The 22,326-nt window shown below is 43.7% G+C and overlaps 1 protein-coding gene across 5 annotated transcripts in view; it reads right to left on the reverse strand.

Annotated features, from left to right (window-relative positions):
- The window catches only part of LARGE1 (LARGE xylosyl- and glucuronyltransferase 1), a 622,406-nt gene that overhangs the window by 328,567 nt on the left and 271,513 nt on the right, over positions 1 to 22,326 (reverse strand). The gene's annotated exons all lie outside the window — the stretch shown is intronic.

The raw sequence follows: 22,326 nt of genomic DNA on the forward strand, positions 1-22,326 counted from the left end.
CATCTGTTTACGCCCTCTAAGTTACTGGGCAGGGCTGGCATCCTCAAGCAACTTTTCTATTTTCCTCCTGCACCACAGCAGTTATCATTTTCTATGTGTAGCACAACTTGAAAAAGATCGGAAAGCACCACTCTAGGGCATCCCGGACAAGACATCATCATCCAGCCTCGGAAAGAATGGACAGTTCCCACTTCTGGATTTTGTCCTTTCTACGGAAGCACAGCCTTCCTTGAATGGAAACCTGCCTCTTAACACCCACTCCAGTTGCATTCTGTCCTGGGCGTATTGTAGAACGATGACGTTTCCTCCAGTACTCAATACATCCATTAAAGGAGGGCACCTGAGAGCTGCCTTTTCTTTTCCAGAACTCCTCACAGCTCTTGCTCCCATGACACGGGCTTCCAGATACCTCGTTATCCCAACCAGCCACGTCAAAATGCAGTCCTGATATCTGGGTCCCTCCCATACAGGGTGACGTGACAATGTTCTCTGGTTCCCAGGCCTCCCTCGTCACCCCACTTTCTTAGATCAGCACGGGAGGTTCGGCCATCGGGGATGAACCATCCCACAGCCTCAAATCCACATCCATGACCCATGTAACCCCAATGACCTTCACCCCACCTTGGACACCTATTCCCAGTACGAGAAACTGGACCTTGGCTTCCTATAGAATCTAATTTTCTCAGAAATCCTACAATTATGGGCTTGCCATATGAGTAGAACTCTCAGAGCCTCATATCACTCTACCACTCCTCTTCCTCTATGGAGGGTCCCTTTGCCCTTGACTGTGAGGCTCCATGCCGGTCCCCACCAGGGCTCATCTGAACCGTCACCCTACGCTGCTCTCATCTCCCGTATATACCCTACCCCCACACTCAAAATGCAAATTCCCAACCCAGATGGGTGCTACAGTCCCGGTCTCTGCTCTTATACTTGCTTCCAAGAAGAAAGAGGAGGGGAGATGAAAGAGAGGAATGAGAAGCATCATGAAAGCTAGTATGTAGTGAGCAAATGATGACATTCCAGACACTGTGCTTAATATTACCAGATTTCAGGCTCACAGTTGTATGAGACAGGTACAATATTATCATTTTAGTATCACAGATCAGGAAACTCAGGCTTAGAGAATTGGGATTTGAATTCTGGAACAGATTGTTTTTGCTGTTTTCTGAGATGGAGTCTCACTTTGTCACCCAGGCTGGAATGAAGTGGTGCGATCTCAGCTCACTGCAACCTCCGCCTCCTGGGTTCAAGTGATTCTCCTGCCTCAGCCTCCTGAGTAGCTAGGATTACAAGCACCCACCACTATGCCCAGGTAATTTTTGTATTTTTAGTAGAGCTGGGGTTTCACCACATTGGTCAGGCTGGTCTCAAACTCCTGACCTCAAGTGATCCACTCACCTCGGCCTCTCAAAGTGCTGGGATTACAGGCATAAGCCATTGTGCCCTGCCTGGAACAGATTCTTAACCCTGGTGGCACATCAGAAACACTCAAAAGATTTTTAAGATATACTCTGTGCCCCAGGCCCTCCACCCCTCAGACCAGTAATTCACAGTCCCTGATGCCCAGGAGCTTCAAATGCTCTACTGGAAGGCAGTACTTCTCAACTCAGGGACAATTCACCTCCCTATCCTCCAACCCTCAGTACTTCTCAACTCAGGGACAATTCACCTCCCTATCCTCCAACCCTCAGTACTTCTCAACTCAGGGACAATTCACCTCCCTATCCTCCAACCCTCAGGAAATCTGCAATGCCTGGAGGCAGTCTTGGATGTCACTACTTGGTGGGTCCGGGGTTGGGGGCAGGGGGATGCTACTAGCATCTGTGAGTAGAGGCCAGGGATGCTGCTAAACATCCCGCAATGTACAAGACAGCCCCCAAAACAAAGACCTATCCTTCCCCAAAGGTCAAGAGGACTGCTGTTAGAAAACCCTGTATGAGGGATGAGGGAGCAAAATGGAGCAAAATGGAGCAAAATGAAGCAAAATGAAGTGATGTCAGATCGCTCTGGGTTTTCTAGTACCTTTTTTTCAGGCTAATTTATGCATATTTTAATTTCTCCACCTGTAAAAGAAAGACACCATGGCTTATCTCTGGATAATATCTGTAAAAGACTCAGGATGAAAGATTATAATGCAGATTTAACTGTCACCATTTCAATCATGAGGGGAATGAATAGGAAAACGCCTGCACATGGAAGACACAACTGGGAAGGGGATGAGAATGGGGAAAAACACGCTGAATCAGGCTCTTCAGAATCGCAAATATTTAAACATACGGCCTCAGAGATATCAAGCTTTGTCTTGGCTTCAGGGTTCAGGGACTTTTTAAAACGGACCCATTAAATGCAAGCATAAGCATGCACATTCTCAAACATTTTACATAATTTTCCAATCTCTTTAGTTTCATCGAATACACCTGCCACCATGAATAAATGCATCATCTGGAGGCGTAGCAGCAGGGCCCTGCTACCCGGGAAAGCAGAAAATCACAGTGGCATCAACTATGCTCTTAGAGGAGTTTTGGGTGGTGCAAAATTTGGGGTTACAGAAGTGAACCATGAGTGGGGCAGGGGTTGGAGTGAGAATGGGGAGAGCAGGGAGAAAGCTAAATGATCCTCGAAAGAATGGGGTCTCAAAAATGGTTTTGTCCTGTGACTTTAGGGCTTCAAGCTATTAAGTTCAGTTTTTAAGTTTCTTGGTGTGGTAGATTAAAAATGGTTACAACTACTCAACATTCCTCCTATCAAAGGATGGGGTCTTGGCTCATGCCTGTGGCTCACTCTGGGAGGCCAAGACAGGCGGATCATCTGAGGTAAAGAGTTCGAGACCAGCCTGGCCAACATGGTGGCACACACCATCACTGCTGGCTAATTTTGCTGGGTGTGGTGACTCATGCCTGTAATCCCAGCGCTTTGGGAGGCCGAGGCGGGCAGATCACCTGAGGTCAGGAGTTTGAGACCAGCCTGGCTAACATGGTGAAACTCCGTTTCTCCTAAAAATACAAAAAATTAGCCGGGTGTGGTGGCACGTGCCTATAATCCCAGCTACTCAGGAGGCTGAGGCAGGAGAGTCGCTTGAACCTGGGAGGTGGAAGGTACACTGAGCCCAGATCTCGCCATTGCACTCCAGCTTAGGCAATAAGAGCAAAACTCTGTCTCAAACCGCACCCCCCTCAAAAAAAACCAAAAGCCAAAAAACAAACAAACAAACCAAATGTTGGGATCTGAATGTCAGAATCAGTGACCACTGGTCCTTGCACTAGGCCTTCCTCTCTGTACCTGCAGTTACAATGCTTTGCTTAACAACACAGATGGCCGGGTGTGGTGGCTCACGCCTGTAATCCCAGCACTTTGGGAGGCTGAGGCGGGTGGATCACGAGGTCAGGAGATTGAGATCATCCTGGCTAACACGGTAAAACCCCGTCTCTACTAAAAACACACACACAAAAATTAGCCGGGCGTGGTGGTGGGCACCTGTAGTCCCAGCTACTTGGGAGGCTGAGGCAGGAAAAAGGTGTGAACCCGGGGGGCGGAGCTTGCAGTGAGCCGAGACCACGCCACTGCACTCCAGCCTGGGCAACAGAGTGAGACTCTGTCTCAAAAAAATAAACAAACAAAAAACCACAGATATCTTCTGAGTAGCCTATCATCGTTAGGTGACTCTGTCTTCCGAGCAACTTTAGAGTGCACTTACACAACCCTAGATGGTATAGCCTTCAACACACAAAGGTTATATAGTAGAGTCTATTGCTCCTAGTCTACAAATGTGTATACATGATACTACACTGAATCCTGTAGACAACTATAACGCAATGGTGAGTACTTCTCTCTCTTAACATAGAAAAGGTACAGTAAAAACATAAGAAAAAAATGGTACACCTGTATAGGGTACTCATCATGATTACAGTTCCCAGAAATGGAAGTAGCTCTGGGTGAGTCAGTGAGTGAGCGGTCAAAGAATGTGAAGGCCTGGGACATTCTAGTACACTACTGTGTACACTTAGTTCATAAACATGGTACACTTAGACTACACTAAATTTATAAAAAATATTTTTCTTTCTTCAATAATAAATTAAACTTAGCTTACTGGAACATTTTTACTTTACAAATTTTAATTTTTTTAAAACTATCTTTATTTTTAAAGAGGTGGGGTCTTGCTATATTGTCCAGGCTAGAGTACAGTGGTTATTCACAGCCATGATCAAAGCACACAACAGCTCTGAACTCCTGGGCTCAAGCAACCTTCCCGTCTCAGCTTCCAGAGTATCTGGGACTATAAGTACGCCCCACTGTGCCTGGCTCTTAACTTCTCGACTCTTTTATAACAACACATAGTTTGAAACACAAACACCTTGTACAGCTGTATGAAAATATTTTTCTTTATATTCTTATTCTATAAGCAGTTTTCTATTTTTAAAATAATTTATTTTTAACTTTTAAAACTTTTTTGTTAAAAACTAAGACACAAGCACACACCTTAGCCTAGGCCTACATAGAGTCAGGATCATCAATATCACTGTCTTCTACCTTCTTACCTTGTCCCACTGGAAGGTCTTCAGGGACATTAACACACACAGAGCTGTCATCTCCTGGGATAATAATGCCTTCTGAAATACCTCCTGAAGGACCTGCCTGAGGCTGTTTTACAGTTAACTTAAAAAAAACATAAGTAGAAGGAATACACTAAAATAATGATAGTATGATAAATACATACACTAGTAGCAGCCATTTTTTATCAAGTATTATGCACTGTACATAATTGCACTATAGTTTTATATAAATGGCAGCACAGTAGGTTTGTTGACACCAACATCACCAAACACGAGTAATGTGTTGCACGTGATGTTAAGATGGCTATGATGTCACTAGGCAATAGGAATTTTTAGCTCCATTATGATCTGATGGGAGCAGTGTGGTATATGCAGTCCACTGTTGACAGATGTCATTATGCAACACGTGACTGTATAGACGTAACACTCATGTTTCTCTGTCACAAAGTCCAGATGGAGGACGATATGATGTTCTCATTTGCCCCTCCAACTCACTCTCTACCCTTCTCCTAATTGTCCTGTGTCTGGAGAGTCTGGCCTTTTTGTTTGGTTTTTTGAGACCGAGTCTCTATTTGTTGCCCAGGTTGGAATGCAGTGGTATGATCTCAGCTCACTCCAACCTCTACATCCCATGTTCAAGCGATTCTCTTGCCTCAGCCTCTTAAGTAGCTGGGACTATAGGCATGCGGCCATCATGCCCAGCTAATTTCTGTATTTTTAGTAGAGATGGGGTCTGGCCATGTTGGTCAGACTGGTCTTTAACTCCTGGCGTCATGTGATCCACTCACCTCGGCCTCCCAAAGTGCTGGGATTACAGGTGTGAGCCACCGTGCCTGGCCGAGTCTGACCTTTATAGACCAAGTTAAGTGGGCTCCTTTTGCCTCAGATTTCGGGTTGAGTTTTGTCATTAGGAGGCACCAGTGGGGGTCTCAGAGGTCAGATTTCCCTGGCTTCTGTCAGGGGCCCGATCCCACAGTTCCAGTCCTTACTGGGTTCCTTAACACCTTCCTGCCTGTGTATTGCCTCCCCTCAGCGCTGCCCACACCTCTTGGCCTCTCCTGGAACCATTTCAGCCTCTGAGCATGCAAGCTGTAACCTGCCAGGACCTGCCCAACACTGAGGACCTTTCCTCAGCATCCCACGTATCCTGTTGGCTGGAAAGAAAGCACAGAAGACTTTCAGCCATTCATAGATAATTTCTGATCCCTAAAGGAAACGGCACCAATGTAACCAACTTGAGAATTTATACATTTTATACTTTTAAAAAGTTTTACAAAGCTGTTGAGTAATGAACTATAAAATCTCTTTCTAAGGCAACGCTAAGGTTTCCACTCATTTCCTGTCATCCTAGACATGGTGCCCAGAACACCTGGAATCTTGCAAGTTGTACCTGATGATACAGGTAACGTAGTGCAGAACTGTGAACTGGGTTCACTCTGACCCCGCTGGGGTCAAGGGATGACCTTGGTCTTAGAACCTGCACAAAAGATTCATAACATTGCTGTTTTTAGAGTTGCCAGCGATCCAGGCACTGTGCTGGGCTTGGAGGAAATAAAGGTACATTTTAAGACAATCCCCATTCCCCAAAGTCAGGTGCAGAGACAATGTGATAGCTAACCAGGAGATCCCCCAGGAGAATGAGAACGATCCCACGATGGCAAGCTTGGTGTCTTTGTATCCCAGAGTGGCCAGCATCACCCAGATAGAGACGATGCAGGGAGCGCATCCTGGAGGAGAAGGCATTTCAGTGACTACACAAGAGCAACTGGTGATATCAGGGCCAGCCTGGATTTGTGACTTTGTGCTGGTCAGGCTCTATGAAAACCTGAAAAACAAAGTTCTCCATGCTCTGCCTCCTAGCAGGAAAGAATCGCCAGGGGGCAGTTTTTCACACATAAACACAGGGGAAAAAATCATCACTGTCCCAGAAGAAATTCACACCAAACTAACGGATGCCAGGCAAGCTGTGGCCCTGGCAGAAGCCTTCAACACCCTGTCCACCCTGCTTCCCTTGCCCACAGGGCCCGGTGATCTCTTCAGGCCATTCTGCCTGGGGGCACGATTCAGTTAAAGCATCTCCTATCAGAGAGATTGAGGGAATGAGAGGCGAAACCCATTTAAACTTGGGCATCAGGTGTGCTATGGAAAGACAGGCTCAGCCCAGATTCTGGATGGCAGCTGCAGACTTTTGGTGGGGTTGAGGGGGACAGGCAAGACCTCCCAGAGGGCAGATGCTCTGAGAGCTGGGGAGAAGCAAACAGCTGGGGTCAGACAGGCAGCAGCGAGGGTCAGAGGCAGGTGCAACGTAGTGTGAAAATCCTGCAACAAGAGTAGAGAGATCTTGACTGGAGCCACAACCTCAAAGCTCAGTGGCCGCGTGACCTTGGAAGAGTTATTTAGTGTCCCTGAGCTTCACTTGCCTCATCCGTAAAATGGAGTTAAAAATAGCTACTGATTGGGTTGTGTGAGGATCAAATAAATAAGTGCAATAAAGTATCCCTAATAAATCCTTATTAATGTTTCCTGAATGAATAAACAGCACAAGACGCTGTTCAGAGTCCTCCTGGTTTGACTTCATCATCTGTATAACGGGGGACATAATCTTAAAGGGCCTGTTGAGGACACAGAGTACGTGGCTCTCCAACTCCAGTATGCATCAGAATCACCTGGGGGGCTTGTTAAAACAGAGTGCGGGCTATTCCCCAGTTTCTGACCCAGGATCTCTGGAGTGGGGGCCTGAGAACAGTCTGCATCCAGGTGACATTGCTGCTGCTGGCCCAGGGACCACACTTTGAGAACTGCTGCTCTAGCAGAAGCACTTCGAAGAGACTCTATAGTAAAAACTCAACAGATGTTAACTGTGATTATTTTGAGAGAGTATGAGGGTGTGCAAATAATCTATTTCCAATTCCTCTCAAGTAGAGAGCACCACTTTTCTTCACTTGGATAAAACAAGGAAGGGCTGCGTTCTTCTTACAGCTACTACCACGTGTCCCAAGGCCTTGGAATTTGTTACTCTTTTCAGGGTGAGGAAAAATGGAAAGAGATGAGAATGGGTGCAGGCTTCTACCTAGGCAATTTCTGAGAATGACCTTATGGTCTAAGAAGGATGTATGTTTGGAGTTCTGAGCTAAGAATCCTAGGCCAAGAGCGGTGGCTCATGCCTGTAATGCCAACACTTTGGGAGGCCAAGGCAGGTGGATCACAGGTCAGGAGTTCGAGACCAGCCTGATGAAGATGGTGAAACCCCCCCCACCTCTACTCATAAAATACAAAAATTAGCTGGGCGCAGTGGTGGGTGCCTGTAATCCCAGCTACTCAGGAGGCTGAGGTAGGAGAATCACTTGAACCCGGGAGGTGGAGGTTGCAGTAAGCCAACAGTGCGCCACTGCACTCTAGCCTGGGTGACAGAGCAAGACTCCATCTCCAAACAAACAAACAAACAAACAAACAAACAAACAAACAAACAGAATCATGGAGTGTCCGAACCCCAGCCCATTTCCTGGGATACAGACTGTACAGGGGAACGAGGCCCTTTATTTTTGGTTAAGTGATGGTTGCAGGGTGGAGACTGCTAAGTGAAAACACGGTATCAACTGCATGCTTTTTACAAATGGTAGCAGTTCTGCTGTTCAGCCTGCGGTCACTGGTCCACCCCTGTATGTAAGTTTGCCATAAACCCTGTCTCCTTCACTGGCTCTGAGTCTCTTCTTCAACCTCTCGAACATGGTGTTGTCCTTATTGGAGTCAACAGGGGTCCAGTATGACACAGTTGTGCCAGCTAAGTGATTTGGGGCAAATTACCTAACCTCTTGGATCCTCAGCCACTGCCTCTATCAAACAAAGGATTTAGAATTTCTATACAGCATTTTCCTAACATCCAGGTTTTTCCCAAATTCAAGCTGAAGAAGGTAAGACACAACAGAGTGGTTAAGTAACTTGCCCAAGGTCCGAGGGCTCAGCTAGTCCATGATGAAGTGATGGGTTGAATTCACGGTCCTGCTGTTAAGCCTGCAGTAATGGCCTCAATAAAACACATATGTACCTTATTAACATTTTTAAAACATATGGCAAATGTGCCCTCTCAAATCATCTTACAAACCTCCAGGATTTGGGACACCACTGATCTAAATCTGTCCACTCTAAATGCTGAACCACAGATGCAAAGACAAAATTATTTCAACTATGCAGAAAACGGAAGTAGATGTACCTCCTAGCTTTGTAAGCCAAGCTTTCAGGGGCTCAGCAAGGAACAGGTGTGACCACATGGGTTCCAGGGCCTGGCGTGAGAACAGGGAGTCTCTGGGTGTCCCCTCCATGGACAAGGCACATAAATGGATGATGAATGAATGAACCATCCGGGATTTTCTATCCTGCATATCCCAACCTGCTTTAGGATTGACTTGTTTGTGTTATGAAGAGCATAGCCGCCTGAGCAATCAGAAAACCAAATTTTACACAGAAAACATATTAAAGGATGAGACCGATTTTGGGGTCGGTGAAGAGAAGTGTAATCGATACAGGGAGACCCATGGCTGGGGTAGGTAGGTTATCTAACAACAATCCAATACTGATCCATCATGGGGGCCTCTGGAAGACCGGCCTGGTCCAAAAAGTCCACACGCATTAGCCAATCACTCAACAATGATCATTGTAGCGCTATGCTATGGTCATGCTAGATGACTCATCAAGCTTTCTTGCTTTTAGAATGTGCCTTCATTCTAGAATGCTCTGACCCTTCACCTCACCTATCCAACTCTTCCGCACATTTCAAGACATAACTTCACCTCTTGGGACCTCAGTTTCCTCATCTATAAAGAAGAGTAAGAAATGTGTCAAGTATTTATTTTAGAGACAGGGTCTTGCTCTATCACCCAGGCTGGAGTGCAGTGGCACAATCATGGCTCACTGCAGCCTCAAATTCCTGGGCTCAAGTGATCCTCTCACCTTAGCTTCCCAAGAAGCTGGGATTATAGGTGTTCTCCACCATGCCCAGCTAAATTTTGTACTTTTTTTTTTGGAGAGATAGGGTCTCGCTAAGTTGCCCAGGCTCGTCTTGAACCCCTGTGTTCAAGTAATCCTTCCACTTCGGCCTCCTAAGGTACTAGGATTATAGGCATGAGCCACCGTGCCCAGCCCCATGTTGGGCAAATTAACTGAGATGACTCGCGTAAAGGGCTTAGAGTCCAGTACCTTGTAAGTAATGGCTATGTATCAGCAATCATCAATAATAATAACAATTATAGTTTATTGTAAGCAGAAGGTTCTACATTTAAGGTCTGAGCCCAAAATTTCCTCAAATGTCAGGCATCAAGTTCTTTTCTTCTTACTCTTTCCTCTACCTTCAAGTAAGGTTGGGATAGTACTTTTCCCATCATTGAAAGGAAGGTCTTCAAGGTACCCAATTCCCTCTGTTCCATCAAATGCTGACACTGCCTGTCACCTCTCCCCAGATAACACAGGAATGAGGAGGTGAGACACCTGACTCATCATCTGGGCTGTGGCTGCAACTTCGTAACCTTAGGCAAAACCCTTTCATCGTTTTTAAAATGAGAGAGTTGCATCTTTATTTGTTGTTATTCTCAGTGGCACAACATCTAAAATAAATTTTACAAGAAAGCACACATATGCCACAACAGAAGGCTACTCTGAGGCCAGCAGACAAGGGGCTGGCAGAGATATGGTACCTTGCTTTGGCCACAGTGTGGGAGCCAGCCTCCAAGACTGTCCCCAAAGATCCCTGCCCCCTGGTTTTCATGCCCCGTGTAGCCTCTCCTATACTGTGTCAGAGCTGGGCTGTATGACCAATGGAATTCAGTAGAAGTAATGGTATATGACATCCGAGGCTAAGTTATAAAAGTCATTGTAGCTTTTTACTTCTTCTCCATTTAAACTGCTTACTCTGGGAAAAACTAGCTGCTATGTTATGAGAACACTTGAAGGAAATGAGAACTCCAATCATGTGACTAAACTACATGGATGCAGAGTCTTCAGCCCCAATCAAGCCTTCGGATGACTGCAACCCCTGATGTCATCTTAATTGCAATCTCTTTAAAGATTGAGAGTCATAATCCCCAACCAAGCTGCTCCCAGATTCCTAATTTTCAGAAACTGTACGAGATAATAAATGCTTGACATTTTAAGTTGTTAAGTTTTGAGGGTATCTGGCTGTGTAGCAATAAATAACTCATATACAGGGAGGGTACCCAAGGTGCCCTGAAAACAACTGCACGAGACAATATCACCAGGTTTCTTCCAGCTATAACATCCCCTAATTCCAGGGCCTGAAATTTAAAGAAGACATTTTTATTTTTGTGGATTTACATCCTTGAAGAAGCCCCAAAGAAGGCATATGAAGCTAATGAAATTTGAGCCTAAATGCTATGATAGTATCCTCCAACAGCAATGTGGGATATGGGAAGATAGCTGGCAAATCCCTTCACTGCTGGGTTATTATGTAAAGTCCACGAAGACACAATAAAAAAAAAGAAAGAAAAAGTGCATCAAAATACTGTAGGGTTAGTTGGGACCCAGAATATACAGGTGAGAAGCATCGAGTTTTATAAACATGTTGTCTCCAGCAAATACCCATGTCCCACTGAGCTAATAAATACATCCATAGTCTGGAAAATAATTTAAAACATTCCAACTTCTTTTAGAAGAAGAGACAGATCTTTGCCTAAACTCACTGAGGAATGATTACCTCATGGGGCTGCTAAAGCCATCAAGGTGAAAGATGATCCCCATATCATGACTGGTGACCCTAAAGTCTGCAGAGGTGAGGCCCCTGTGAAAAACACAATAAGGATCTGGGCTCAGTAGCTGATGAGGGTCTGGGTCCCACAAGCTCTAATTCACAGAGCTTCAGTGCAATGGTTCAAAGAACAGGTTTTAGAATCAAACTGCCTAGGTTTAATCCCAAGCTCCACCTCTTTCTGGCTGTATGACCCTGAAATCATGACAAAACCTTTCCTAGCGGTTTTCTAATCTGTCAAATGAAGAAAGTATGTTGTGTGAATTACATGAGATATTTTATGTAAAGCTCTAGCATGAAGTCTGATACATTTCAAGGAGACTGATTACCTGTTACTACTATAATACATTACTACTGAGAAATGAAGTTCAAAGCAAGGAGCAGAAGGAAAAATAGGTACTTCCTTAAGGAGTGGTCTGACATCAGAGGGTAATATGCATTAACTTTCCATAACAACAATATCCATCGTGGCAGTTCTTAAGTACATCAACAAATTCCTAGACGTTACTTGCATTGAGAGATGGGTATGTGCTGAGTGGGCTTTCATGACCATTTCAACTAACAGAATACACTATCAGCAGAAGTGACACTGTGTGGCTTCTGAGGCCAGGTCATGAAAAGTGCTTCCTTTCTGCTTTGCTTACAGGAATATTTGTACTTAAAGCCTGTAGCTGCCATGTAAGCAAGCAGCTGACTACCTAGAGCCACCATGTTGTGAGGAAGCTCAAACTAGCCCATGCAGAGACCACATGAGGACCTGAGTCTAAAAGAAAGGGAGGCTGGGTCAGCACCCACTGTTCCAGCATTGTACTGTTTCAGCTCCAGCCACACACTAATGCCACCTGTATGAGGGACCCCATACCAGAACCACTCAGCTAAGTCCTTCTCAAATCTCTGACCCACAGAAACCATGAGAGCTAATAAAATAATTGGTGCTGTTTTAAATCATTTAACTGTTAGCTGATTTTTCAGGTAGCAGTGGAGAAGTAGAATATTTATAATGAGTATAGGCGACACTCCTACACAGTTAGCTTCCTCTGCCTCCACCTCATTTCATCCTCACAATTGCACTGGGAAGAACATGTTATTATTTTCATTTTACAATGGTGAAATAGACTCCCAAAAGGTAACTGAATTGTCTAAGGTCACAAGACTAATGAGTAGCAAAGGAACGTCTCCTGTTCAGGAATTCTGATACCAGTTCCAGTGACTGTTTTTTCTTCTGTACAATAGCTGAGTCCCAGAATAGACCCGAACCAGAAAGGCAAGAAAAATACACATATTCATACACACATGTGAATGAGTGAAGATCAGAGGGGATCATTGTGCTCCAACTTCTGAGGCACACAGAGGCCAGGCCATCACTGAAACAGCACTGCCCAGGCAACAGAAATAAGCAAGAGTAAGACAGGCAGCTATTTGAAACACGCATAATTACCAAATGATAAGAGGGCAAATGGACTGATGAGGGCCTGTTGTTCCTATCACCAGATAGCTCAGCTGACAGCCTTGGCATTCCGATAGAAGAGTTTTCAGAAATGCTTTTCGGAGCCCAGAGAAGTTTCAGCAACACCCACAGATGGTGGCAGCATCCCTGGTGACGTGGCCCTGTACCGTGACAGGATGTCAAGATGAGCTTCAGCACTTGGAACCAAAAAGTGCTGTGATGAAGAGAGTTTCTATTTTGACTCCACTGACTGACATTTCTTGTCTGCCTCTATGGCTTTTTCATTAAAATCCTTAAAGACACCAAACGATGGAGACAGAGGAAGCGTACTGCTCATGGGCAGGGGGCCAGCAGCTTGCGGAGAGTGTGCTTTGAAATATGGCTGCAGCAGGCCAAGACTTTTAAGCGTGTCTACTGGAGCTTCTGAACAGGACCAGGGGTTCATCACAGAAGAATTCTACCAAAAATAACTTTTTAAGAATCTAAGAAGTTAACGTGATCAGTAAATACAAAGAAAGAGAAGAAAAACAAAACCTAATTCTCAGGTGCAAAAGACTAGAAAATAAGTTATACTAAAAGTCAACGTGGCTGCTCAGGCAGACACCCAGCTAGCTGCAGGAATTTTTGTTCATACCCTGGTGGAGGCTGGAATCCCAGCAAGACATAACCGGTCACTCCCCTGGAAAGGGGGCTGAAGGTAGGGAGCCACGTGGTCTCATTTAACAGGTTCGACTCCCACAGAGCCCAGCAAGCTAAGAACCACTGGCTTGAAATTCTCCCCACCAGCACAGCAGTCTGAAGTCCACCTGCGATGACTGAGCTTGATGGGGAAAGGGGCGTCTGCCATACTGAAGCTTGAGTACGTGGTTTTTCCTCTCACACTGTTAACTCTGACTGTGCAGAATTCACCACAGTATGGCAAAGCACCTGGGGCCAGACTGCCTCCCTAGATTCCTCTTCACTGGGCAGGGCACCTCCGAAAGAAAGGCAGCAGCTCCATTCAGGGGCTTATAGATAAAACTCCCATCTCCCTGAGACAGAGCACCTGGGGGAAAAGGCAGCTGTGAGTACAGCTTCAGCGGACTTAAACGTTCCTGCCTGCCGGCTCTGAAGACAGCAGTGGATCTCCCAGCACAGCACTCGAGCACTGCTAAGGGACAGACTCTGCTTCCTCAAGTGGGTCACTGACTCCTGTACCTCCTGATTGGGAGACACCTCAAACAGGAGAGCTCCAGATGGCATCAGGCAGGTGCCCCTCTGGGACAAAGCCTCCAGAGGAAGGAGCAGGCAGAAATCTTTGCTGTTCTGCAGCCTCCACTGGTGATACCCAAGCAAACAGGGTATGGAGTGGACCTCCCCCAAACTCCAGCAGACCTGCAGAAGAGGGGCCTGACTGTTAGAAGGAAAACTAACGAACAGAAAGCAATAACATCAACATCAACAAAAAGGATGCCCACAAAAAAACCCTATCCAAAGGCCATCGGCATCCAAGATCAAAGGCAGATAAATCTACGAAGAAGAAGAAAAACCACTGCAAAAATGCTGAAAATAACAAAAACCAGAATGCCTCCTCTCCTCCAAATGATTGCATCTCCTCTCCAGCAAGGGCACAAAATCGAATGGAGAATGAGTTTGACAAACTGACAGAAGTAGGCTTCAGAGGGTGGGTAATGAGAAACTCCTTCGAGCTAAAGGAGCATGTTCTAACCCAATGCAAGGAAGTGAGGAACCTTGAAAAGAGGTTACAGGAAGTGCTAACTAGAATAACCAGTTTAGAGAAGAACATCAATGACCTGATGGAGCTGAAAAACACAGCACGAGAACTTCGTGAAGCATACACAAGTATCAATAGCTGAATCGGTCAAGCGGAAGAAAGGATATCAGAGATTGGAGATAAACTTAATGAAATAAAGCGTGAAGACAAGATTAGAGGGGGGGAAAAAAAGAAAACTAATGAACGAAGTCTCCAAGAAATATGGGATTATGTGAAAAGACCAAACCTACATTTGATTGGTATACCTGAAAGTGACGGAGAGAATGGAACCAAGTTGGAAAACACTCTTCAGGATATTATCCAGGAGAACTTCCCCCAACCTAGCAAGACAGGCCAACATTCAAATTCAGGAAATACAGAGAACACCACAAAGATACTCTTCCAGAAAGGCAACCCGAAGACATAATCGTCACATTCTCCAAGGTTGAAACAAAGGAAAAAATGTTAAGGGCATCCAGATAGCAAGGTCAGGTTACCTATGAAGGGAAGCCCATAAGACTAACAGTGGATCAATCTGCCGAAACCCTACAAGCCAGAGAGCAGGGGCCAATACATTTTTAAAGAAAAGAATTTTCAAACCAGAATTTCATATCTAGCCAAACTGTGTTTCACAAGTGAAGGAGAAATAAAATCCTTTACAGACAAGTAAATCCTCCTGAAGGATTTTATCACCACTAGGCCTGCCTTACAAGAGTTTCTGAAGGAAGCACTAAATATGGAAAGGAAAAACTGGTACCAGCCACTGCAAAAACACACCAAATTATAAAGACCAATGACACTATGAAGAAACTGCATCAACTAACATGCAAAATAACCAGCTGGCATCATGATGACAGGACCAAATTCACACATAACAATATTAACCTTAAATGTAAATGGGCCAAGTACCTCAGTTAAAAGACACAGACTTGCAAATTGGATAAAGAGTAAAGACTCATCCGTGTGCTGTATTCAGGAGACCTATCTCATGTTCAAAGACACACATAAGTTCAAAATAAAGAAACTGAGGAATATTTACCAAGCAAATGGAAACCAAAAAACAAAACAAAACAAAAAAAACAACCAGGGGATGCAAGCCTAGTCTCTGATAAAACAGACTTTAAATCAACAAAGATCAAAACAGACAAAGAACTGCATTACATAACGGTAAAGGGATCAATCCAACATGAAGAGCTAACTATCCTAAATACATACGCACCCAATACTGGAGCACCCAGATTCATAAAGCAAGTTCTTAGATATCTACAAAGAGACTTAGTCTTCCACAAAATAATAGGGGGAGACTTTAATACTCCATTGTCAGTATTAGACAGATCAACTAGCAGAAAATTTACAAGAATATTGAGAACTTGAACTCAGCTCTGGACCAAGCGGACTTAATAGATATCTACAGAACTCCCCACCGCAAATCAACAGAATATACATTCTTCCCAGCACCATAAAGCACTTATTCTAAAATCAATCACATAATTGGAAGTAAAATACTCCTCAGCAAATGCAAAGAAAGGAAATTGTAACAAACAGTCTCTCAGACCACAGTGCAATCAAATTAGAACTCAGGATTAAGAAACTCACTCAAAATCGCACAACTACATGGAAACTGAACAACGTGTTCCTGAATGACTACTGGGTAAATAACGAAATTAAGGCAGAAATAAATAAGTTCTCTGAAACTAATGAGAACAAAGACACAACATACCAGAATCTCTGGGACACAGCTAAAGCACTGTTTACAGGGAAATTTATAACACTAAATGTCCACAACAGAAAGCAGGAAAGATCTAAAATTGACACCCTAACAACTAGAGAAGCAAAAGCAAACAAATTCAAAACCTAGCAGACGACAAGAAATAACTAAGATCAGAGCAGAAACAAATGGAAAACCATTCCATACTCATGGATAAAGAAGATAGAGACATGGAAAACCCTTCAAAAAAAATCCATGAATCCAGGAGCTGTTCTTTTGAAAAGATTAACAAAATATATAGGCCACTAGTTAGACTAATAAAGAAGAAAAGGGAGAAGAACCAAATAGACACAATAAAAGATGATAAAGGGGATATCACCACTGATTCCACAGAAATACAAACTACCATCAGAGAATACTATCAACATCTCTACACAAATAAACTGGAAAATCTAGAAGAAATGGATAAATTCCTTGTCATATACACCCTCCCAAGCCTAAACCAGGAAGAAATCAAATCCCTGAATAGACCAATAACAAGTTCTGAAGCTGACGCAGTAATTAATAGCCTACCAACCAAAAAAAGCCCAGGACCAGATGGATTCACAGCCAATTCCTACCAGAGGTACAAAGAGGAGCCAGTGCCTTCCTTCTGAAACTATTCCAAACAACAAAAAAAGAGGGATTCCTCCCTAACTCATTTTATGAGGCCAGCATCATCCTGACACCAAAACCTGGTAGAGACACAACAAAAAAAGAAAATTTCAGGCCAATATCCCTGATGAACATCGATGGAAAAATCCTCAATAAATACTGGCAAACCGAATCCATCAGCAGCACATTAAAAAGCTTATCCACCACTATCAAGTTGGCTTCATCCCTGGGATGCAAGGCTGGTTCAACACACGCAAATCAATAAATGTAATCCATCACATAAACAGAACCAATGACAAAAACCACATGATTACATCAGTAGATGCAGAGAATGTCTTCGATAAAATTCAACGCCCCTTCATGCTAAAAACACTCAATAAACTAGGTATTGATGGAAAAAATCTCAAAATAATAAGAGCTATTTATGACAAATCCACAGCCAATATCATACTGAATGGGCAAAAGCTGGAAGCATTCCCTTTGAAAACCGGCACAAGACAAGGATGCCCTCTCTCATTACTCCTATTCAACACAGTATTGGAAGTTCTGGCCAGGGCAATCAAGCAAGAGAAAGAATTAAAGGATATTCAAACAGGAAGTAAGGAAGTGAAATTGTCCTGTTTGCAGATGACATGATTGTATATTTAGAAAACCCCATCTTCTCAGATCAAACTCCTTTTTCTTTTTTTTCTTTTTTTTTTTTTGAGACGGAGTCTCTCTGTGTGGCCCGATCTCAGCTGGAATGCAGCTGGATCTCAGCTCACTGCAAGCTCCACCTCCTGGATTCATGCCATTCTCCTGCCTCAGCTCCGCCTCCTGGATTTATGCCATTCTCCTGCCTCAGCCTCCCGAGTAGCTGGGACTACAGGCACCTCGCCTGGCTAGTTTTTTGTATTTTTTTTAGTAGAGACGGGGTTTCACCGTGTTAGCCAGGATGGTTTCGATCACCTGACCTCATGATCCGCCCGTCTTGGCCTCCCAAAGTGCTGGGATGACAGGCTTGAGCCACTGCGCCCAGCCTCAGATCAAACTTTTTAAGCTGACAAGCAACTTCAGCAAAATTTCAGGATACAAAACCAATGTGCAAAAATCACAAACATTCTTATACACCAATAACAGACAAACAGAGAGCCAAATCATGCGTGAACTCCCATTCACAATTACTACAAAGAAAATAAAATACTGAGGAATACAACTTACAAGGGATGTGAAGGACCTCTTCAAGGAGAATTAAAAACCACTGCTCAAGGAATTAAGAGAGGACACAAACAAATGGAAAAACATTCCATGCTCATGGATAGGAAAATCGATATCGTGAAAATGGCCATACCGTCCAAAGTAATTTATATATTCAATGCTATTCCCATCAAGCTACCATTAACGTTCTTCAAAGAAATAGAAAAAAACTACTTTAAATTTCATATGGAACCAAAAAAGAGCCCGTAGAGCCAAGACAATTTTAAGCAAAAAGAACAAAGCTGGAGGCATTATGCTACCTGACTTTAAACTACACTACAAGGCTACATTAACCAAAGCAGCATGGTACTCCTACAAGGCTAGATTAACCAAAACAGCATGGTACTGGTACCAAAAGAGATACATAGATCAATGGAACAGAATAGAGGCCACAGAAATTAACCGCACATTTACAACCTTCTGATCTCTGACAAACCTGACAAAAACAAGAAATGGGGAAAGGATTTCCTATTTAACAAATGGTGCTGGAAAAACTGGCTAGCTATACGCAAACTGGACCCCTTCCTTACACCTTATACAAAAATTAACTCAAGATGGATTAAAGACTTAAATATAAGACTTAAAATCATAAAATTCCCAGAAGAAAACCTAGGCAATACCATTCAGGACACAGTTATGGGCAAAGACTTCAAGACTGAAACACCAAAAGCAGTGGCAACAAAAGCCAAAATTGACAAATGGGATCTAATGAAACTAAAGAGCTTCTGCACAGCAAAAGAAACTATCATCAGAGTCAACAGGCAACCTACAGAATGGGAGAAAATTTTTGCAGTCTATCCATCTGTCAAAGGGCTAATATCCAGTATCCACAAGGAACTTAAACAAATTTACAAGAAAAAAAAAATGACCCCATCAAAAAGTGGCGAAGGAATGAAGAGACACTTCTTAAAAGAAGACATTTACACAACCAACAAACATGTGAAGAAAATCTCAGCATCACTTCTCATCAAAGAAATGCATATCAAAACCACAATGAGATACCATCTCACGCCAGTTAGAATGGCAATCATTAAAAAGTCAGGAAACAACAGATGCTGGAAAGAATATGGAGAAATAGGAATGCTTTTACACTGTTGGTGGGAATGTAAATAAGTTCAACCATTGTGGAAGACAGTGTGGTGATCCCTAAAGGATCTAAAATGAGAAATACCATTTGACCCAGCAATCTACTGGGTATATACCCAAAGGATTATAAATCATTCTACCACGAAGACACATGCACATGTATGTTAACTGCAGTGCTATTCACAATAGCAAAGACTTGGAACCAACCCAAATGCCCATCAATGATAAACTGGATAAAGAAAATGTGGCACATAAACACCATGGAATACTATGCTGCCATAAAAAAGAATGAGTTCATGTCCTTTGTGGGGACATGGATAAAGCTGGAAAACATAATTCTCAGCAAGCTAACACAGGAACAGAAAACCAAACACCGCATGTTCTCACTCATAAGTGGGAGCTGAACAACGAGAAAGCATGGACACAGGGAGGGGAACATCACATACCGGGACCTGTAGGGGGGTGGGGAGCAAGGAGAGGGAGGGCATTAGGACAAATACCTAATATATGTGAGGCATAAAACCTAGATGATGGGTTGATGGGTACTGCAAACCACCATGGCACATGTATACCTATGTAACAAACCTGCAAGTTCTGCACATACATTCCAGAACTTAAAGTTTAAAAACAAAAAACAAAACAAAACAAAAAAAAAGGTCAATGAGTTCAAGGTCTGAACTCCTGTATGACTATTTTATTTTTCAAGGAACACAGGGATAAAGAAAATTCATCAATCCTATGTGTTGCTCCTTAAAGTAGAGGTTTCCTTTTTTTGTTTTGTTTTGTTTTTTCAGACGGAGTCTCACTCTGTTGCCCAGGCTGGAGTGCAATGGCATGACCTCAGCTCACTGCAACCTCTGCCTTCTAGGTTCAAACGATTCTCCTTCCTCAGCCTCCCAAGTAGCTGGGACTTCAGGTACCCTCCACCATGCCCGGCTATTTTTTCTGTATTTTAATAGAGACAGGGTTTCACCATGTTGTCCAGGCTGGTCTCCAACTCCTGACCTCAGGTGATCCACTCACCTCGGCCTGCCAAAGTGCTGGGATTATACGCGGGAGCCACTGTGCCCAGCCTAAGCCAATGGTTTCCAAACAATCTCTCGTATCTTAGAATCATCTGGATATATTATTTTGTTAAATACTCATATTCTCAGGTGCTACTCCCAGAGATTCTCAGTCAGTAGGTCTGGGGTAGGTCCCATGAATATGCATTTTTGATATGTAATTTAAACACTCAACCAAGTTTGAGAACCACCCATGTGATAGACATTGTTCATTGTGACCATAGTAACCGAATTCCAGAACGTTCCAAAAAACATGGCTTCCTTGAGTAAAATCTATCTGTTCCAGGCTCTCTGGGACCTAGGTGGCAGCTAAGGGTTTCCCTGTAACTAAGTCATGTCAATAGGATCTAAAAGGATCTGAAGTGTGAAATTTCCAAGATACGTTCTTTAAGGAAAGTGGTATGTCCCACCTTAACACTTCTTTCCTGCCAGCTGGAATGTGGACAACATAGCTGAAGCTCTGACAATCATTACAGGTCATGAGATGACCTTGGGAATGTCAATCAAGTAGGCTGGGGTAAAAGACAAAGAAATCCCAAATCCCCAATACTGCCATCCCTACACTGATGGCCTCCTGACAACTTAAACACAATGAGAAAGAAGATGCAAATCTTGCTTAAGCCAGTGTTAGCTGGGATTTTTGATAACCTGCAGTGAAATCTAAGGCCGACACAACTATGTTAGAGTTTCCCTCAAGTTCCAATATCTATTGTCACCACTGAAATAGTACAAGGCAGGAACTTGATTTTTTTTTCTTTCTTTTGAGACGGAGTTTTGTGCTGTCACCTAGGCTGGAGTGTAGTGGCAGGATCTTGGCTCTCAGCAATCTCTGCCTCCCGGGTTTAAGCGATTCTCCTGCCTCAGCCTCCCAAGTAGCTGGGACTACAGATGCGCGCCACCACACCTGGCTAATTTTTGGTATTTTTAGTAGAGACGGGGTTTCACCATGTTGGCCAGGATGGTCTCGATCTGTTGACCTTCTGATCTGCCCACCTCGGACTCCCAAAGTGCTGGGATTACAGGTGTGAGCCACTGCGCCAGGCCAGAACTTGATTTTAACCCACAGTTTGCAAATGAGGAAACTGAGCCACAGAAAAGTGATCTCACTTGCTCAAAGCTACATAGCTATTAAACTAGAAATGGGGCCAGGATTTAGACTCACAACTCCCAGCTTCAAAAGCCAATGGTCTTTGTTCTACACAATTGTGCAGGGGACTCCCAAATTACAATGAGTATTTCTCAGAAAACTGAGTGAAACTCCTGGCTACAGAGATTACAGAAGGAAGAGAAACCTCCCCACAAACACAACTCATTTTCTCTCCTTTATGCCTTCTTTTCCCCTTTTCCTTTTTTATTTTTCCCCTCCTCGATTCTTACTTGTTCTTTAGGTTCTACGTCATAGTAGTGTAAATACACTTGGGGAAAAAATTTGCTTGCTTTGGGCCATCTCACCTGGGTAGCAGAGTTCCCATCCAAACTAACCCTTTCTTAAACCAACACCATGGCTGTGATCTGCTAGCAGAGAACCTGAAAGAAATCAAATATGCCTTCACCAAGGCAAGAACAGAAGAAATTAGGGACCTCCCCAGACTAGCCTAGAGTAAAGGCATTTGTTAACGTGGCTGAATGCCCGTTTTCATACATAGAGATATTAAGTAACACAAGCCACTGACAGTGGCTGTCAAAGACTAAAGGGCAGTGGGCCTGGCATAGAGTCAGGGCTGAATAAATGCACAGCATTTATCATGTCCTGACATTTGTATTTGTTTATTTGTTTATCACCTCTCCCCCTACCCCCGATAACAGAATGTAAGAACCAGAGGGAAGGGGGTTCTGTCTTTTTTATTGTTGTTGTTCACTGCTGTTTCCCAACACACAAAACAGAGTGAGATGCAAAACACGAGTGCAGTATATTTGCTGAATGAATGGATAAATAAATGAATGATGATGATGCGATAGAACCACCTCCTTGCCTGGGTTCTCTGGGCTTGGCTGAAAGACCAACTCACAATGTCCTGAATCCTGCTATGACGGATGTTTGTTTCACATCGTTCCTACTCATATGACACAT

Source organism: Piliocolobus tephrosceles, chromosome 19 (assembly GCF_002776525.5).
Source record: "Piliocolobus tephrosceles isolate RC106 chromosome 19, ASM277652v3, whole genome shotgun sequence".
In the NCBI taxonomy this organism is placed as follows: Eukaryota; Metazoa; Chordata; class Mammalia; order Primates; family Cercopithecidae; genus Piliocolobus; species Piliocolobus tephrosceles.